Source organism: Schistocerca serialis, unplaced genomic scaffold (genome assembly GCF_023864345.2).
Source record: "Schistocerca serialis cubense isolate TAMUIC-IGC-003099 unplaced genomic scaffold, iqSchSeri2.2 HiC_scaffold_659, whole genome shotgun sequence".
NCBI lineage: Eukaryota > Metazoa > Arthropoda > Insecta > Orthoptera > Acrididae > Schistocerca > Schistocerca serialis.
In genome coordinates this window covers 100,001-105,000 of record NW_026048254.1, presented here as the reverse complement: position 1 = coordinate 105,000, position 5,000 = coordinate 100,001, and the positions used below count along the sequence as shown (strand labels likewise).

Genomic DNA, 5,000 nt, shown 5'->3' with positions numbered 1-5,000 from the left:
CCCAGTGCATCCTCTCCGCCACATGAGACAATCCACACTGTCATAACCAGACTGGGAGGTCCACTCAGAAAACGGAATATCCCACCCTCCCGACAACCACCATTGCTCAGCTAAGCCACCAACACCCACACATGTCCTACACAGGGGTGCACCCAACATCACAATACTGCCTCCTCTCACAGCACACAAACAATGGCAGGAATGAAAGACACAGGTCTCCCACAAGCATGGAATCGGAGCGCCGCCTGTCATGAGCCAAAGGTGTATCCTGACGTGGCAAATCAGATGATGCCGCAGGCATCCACTTACTATAATCACAATCAACAAACCGACCGGCCGCCCCCCCCCCCCATTACACCTTTCCTTACAACAATGTGTACCTTAACCTAAACTATACTGTACCTTAACCTAAACTATACTGTACCTTAACCTAACCTATACGGTACCTTAACCTAACCTATACGGTACCTTAACCTAACCTATATTGTACCTTAACCTAACCTATATTGCGCCTTAACCTAACCTCTATTGTAACTTAACCTAACCTATATTGCTCCTTAACCTAACCTATATTGCACCTTAACCTAACCTATATTGCACCTTAACCTAACCTATATTGCGCCTTAACCTAACCTATATTGCGCCTTAACCTAACCTATATTGCGCCTTAACCTAACCTATATTGCGCCTTAACCTAACCTATATTGCGCCTTAACCTAACCTATATTGCGCCTTAACCTAACCTATATTGCGCCTTAACCTAACCTATATTGCGCCTTAACCTAACCTATATTGCGCCTTAACCTAACCTATATTGCGCCTTAACCTAACCTATATTGCGCCTTAACCTAACCTACATTGCGCCTTAACCTAACCTATATTGCGCCTTAACCTAACCTATATTGCGCCTTAACCTAACCTATATTGCGCCTTAACCTAACCTATATTGCGCCTTAACCTAACCTACATTGCGCCTTAACCTAACCTACATTGCGCCTTAACCTAACCTACATTGCGCCTTAACCTAACCTATATTGCGCCTTAACCTAACCTATATTGCGCCTTAACCTAACCTATGTTGCGCCTTAACCTAACCTATGTTGCGCCTTAACCTAACCTATGTTGCGCCTTAACCTAACCTATGTTGCGCCTTAACCTAACCTATGTTGCGCCTTAACCTAACCTATGTTGCGCCTTAACCTAACCTATGTTGCGCCGTGACCTAACCTATGTTGCGCCATAACCTAACCTATGTTGCGCCTTAACCTAACCTATGTTGCGCCTTAACCTAACCTATGTTGCGCCTTAACCTAACCTATGTTGCGCCGTAACCTAACCTATGTTGCGCCGTAACCTAACCTATGTTGCGCCGTAACCTAACCTATGTTGCGCCGTAACCTAACCTATGTTGCGCCGTAACCTAACCTATGTTGCGCCGTAACCTAACCTATGTTGCGCCGTAACCTAACCTATGTTGCGCCGTAACCTAACCTATGTTGCGCCGTAACCTAACCTATGTTGCGCCATAACCTAACCTATGTTGCGCCGTAACCTAACCTATGTTGCGCCGTAACCTAACCTATGTTGCGCCGTAACCTAACCTATGTTGCGCCGTAACCTAACCTATGTTGCGCCGTAACCTAACCTATGTTGCGCCGTAACCTAACCTATGTTGCGCCATAACCTAACCTATGTTGCGCCGTAACCTAACCTATGTTGCGCCGTAACCTAACCTATGTTGCGCCGTAACCTAACCTATGTTGCGCCGTAACCTAACCTATATCGTATCTTAACCTAACCTATATCGTATCTTAACCTAACCTATATCGTATCTTAACCTAACCTATATCGTATCTTAACCTAACCTATATCGTATCTTAACCTAACCTATATCGTATCTTAACCTAACCTATATCGTACCTTAACCTAACCTATATTGCCCCTTAACGTAACCCATATTGCGCTGTAACCCAACACACGTTGGGCCTTAACCCAACACACGTTGGGCCTTAACCCAACACACGTTGGGCCTTAACCCAACACACGTTGGGCCTTAACCCAACACACGTTGGGCCTTAACCCAACACACGTTGGGCCTTAACCCAACACACGTTGGGCCTTAACCCAACACACGTTGGGCCTTAACCCAACACACGTTGGGCCTTAACCCAACACACGTTGGGCCTTAACCCAACACACGTTGGGCCTTAACCCAACACACGTTGGGCCTTAACCTGCTCTGTAATTGTCATACGACGCGTTAAATTAGTGTAGTGTTGCCTAACTGCAACCCCCGCAATATAGTTTGCTACTCGCACTGCCCGGTCCCCAGTGTATCGCTTCATGTTAAACACCTTGCAGCTATACACTGTAATGTGGATGGCAGCAGGACGTACATGCTCAATGCCCTTTGCAGTTGTTCATTGGCATTCGCAGTTGTTCATTGGCATTCGCATGGCGAAGCACTTAGCCTACGCTGTGGTATGGCCTGTGTCAACTGTCCGCTGATATTGTACGTCCAAATCACACACTGTACTGCACATTGGTCCTCATGTACTGAATGATACATCGTGGTACATGTGACCGTACAACGACTGCGCCAACAACGGCGAACCATGCGGTCCAAATGTTGTGCACGCAGCTACGTGTCGTCTCCCTATAAGAGCTGGATTGCAGTGTGGTATGCCCTGGATGGCGATCAGCATGAGCCGTCTGTTGATGTAGTGGCGCGTGTTGTCAGACGTTGTCGTCTCTTCTCACACACCGTGATAGCATGGTGCACTGCGTTCCACATCTGCGACATGCGACAGAGGCCGGTTGACAGTCGTTCGCGCAATGGACATCGCATACGTACGGGGGCCACCTTCCACGTGTTTGCGAAGCGTGCACATGTTGTTGCGTGTATGTGGGCAGACATAGTGTGTCGTGACACCTGACACAGGCATGCAACAATCGTTGAATTTGCAAATGGCGATGGACGCCTACGTTTGCTGGTGACGTTACGCAAATGAACAACTGGTAAACCGTTGTGGTGCGGTTGTTCTCGCTAGAGGTGAATCAGTGATGGCGACGATCGGTTGAGCTACCAACCGGTTGTTTCAGCGATACCCACCATGCCCACGAACGTGAATGGCATGTGGGTGTGAAGCGATACGCGGCGGTGGCTGGGTGGGACCGGCCCCGGCCGGTGAGGGGGGGCCTCCCGGCGTGCTGGCCGCGCGGTGCGTGGGCGCACGCGCTACAGCCGGCTGGTGGGGGCGGCCACTGGCAGGCGCGCCGGCCGACGGAGGCGGCAGGCGGCGCAGCTGCGCGCCGGCGCACCCTGCACGCGGCGCCGTGCGGCCAAAGTAGGTCCTCGCGGGCCCGGTGCGAAGCGCGGTGGACATCTGCAGTGTGCTGGTCCGATTGAGGACTGTGTGCGCTGAGGATGCGCCGCCGTCTGCTGCTCGGTCGCCTCTGCGGTTCTCGCAGGTGGTTTGTATCGCAGCTGTGCGGACGTGTTGGCGCGTGCGCTGTGCTGGGAGAGTTCGCTTCGGCACCCAAGTGGGGCTTTTGTCCTTCTGTGGCGCTGGCGTTGGAGCTGCCGGTCACCGTAGGTGGCGCGTGTTGTCTCCCGCCGGCAATGCCACGACAGCACGCTCCCGGGCCTCTGTCGGCAGCGGCAAGCTCAGTTGGGAGCACGGGTGGTCGCACCTAAAGCGTCTACTCGCCAAACTCCGGGCGATTGCGCCTCTCTCGAACCCGACCAAGTACTTAGGACGGCGCTGCGCGCCGCCGGGACCTGAGAGGGTTTCGAGGTGTATGGTGCAGGGGAGCTCAGCCTCCTCCTGTTTGCAGAATAATTGAGCGGACGCTTGCGTGTTCGCGCGGGCCCCCGGGACACACTCCCGGGCGGCCGGCTGCTCAGCTCTAGTTGACGCAGCTCCCTGGTTGATCCTGCCAGTAGTCATATGCTTGTCTCAAAGATTAAGCCATGCATGTCTCAGTACAAGCCGCATTAAGGTGAAACCGCGAATGGCTCATTAAATCAGTTATGGTTCCTTAGATCGTACCCACGTTACTTGGATAACTGTGGTAATTCTAGAGCTAATACATGCAAACAGAGTCCCGACCAGAGATGGAAGGGACGCTTTTATTAGATCAAAACCAATCGGTCGGCTCGTCCGGTCCGTTTGCCTTGGTGACTCTGAATAACTTTGGGCTGATCGCACGGTCCTCGTACCGGCGACGCATCTTTCAAATGTCTGCCTTATCAACTGTCGATGGTAGGTTCTGCGCCTACCATGGTTGTAACGGGTAACGGGGAATCAGGGTTCGATTCCGGAGAGGGAGCCTGAGAAACGGCTACCACATCCAAGGAAGGCAGCAGGCGCGCAAATTACCCACTCCCGGCACGGGGAGGTAGTGACGAAAAATAACGATACGGGACTCATCCGAGGCCCCGTAATCGGAATGAGTACACTTTAAATCCTTTAACGAGTATCTATTGGAGGGCAAGTCTGGTGCCAGCAGCCGCGGTAATTCCAGCTCCAATAGCGTATATTAAAGTTGTTGCGGTTAAAAAGCTCGTAGTTGGATTTGTGTCCCACGCTGTTGGTTCACCGCCCGTCGGTGTTTAACTGGCATGTATCGTGGGACGTCCTGCCGGTGGGGCGAGCTGAAGGCGTGCGACGCGCCTCGTGCGTGCTCGTGCGTCCCGAGGCGGACCCCGTTGCAATCCTACCAGGGTGCTCTTGAGTGAGTGTCTCGGTGGGCCGGCACGTTTACTTTGAACAAATTAGAGTGCTTAAAGCAGGCAAGCCCGCCTGAATACTGTGTGCATGGAATAATGGAATAGGACCTCGGTTCTATTTTGTTGGTTTTCGGAACCCGAGGTAATGATTAATAGGGACAGGCGGGGGCATTCGTATTGCGACGTTAGAGGTGAAATTCTTGGATCGTCGCAAGACGAACAGAAGCGAAAGCATTTGCCAAGTATGTTTTCATTAATCAAGAACGAA

The 5,000-nt window shown here is 51.8% G+C and overlaps 1 non-coding gene across 1 annotated transcript in view; it reads left to right on the top strand.

The window, feature by feature from the left end:
• The first annotated feature begins 3,923 nt into the window (after nucleotides 1-3,923).
• Nucleotides 3,924-5,000, top strand: part of LOC126449140 (small subunit ribosomal RNA) — a 1,910-nt gene continuing 833 nt past the window's right edge. The window contains exon 1 of the ribosomal RNA XR_007584362.1: nucleotides 3,924-5,000. This exon is cut by the window's right edge and continues 833 nt beyond it. This is a non-coding gene — a ribosomal RNA (small subunit ribosomal RNA).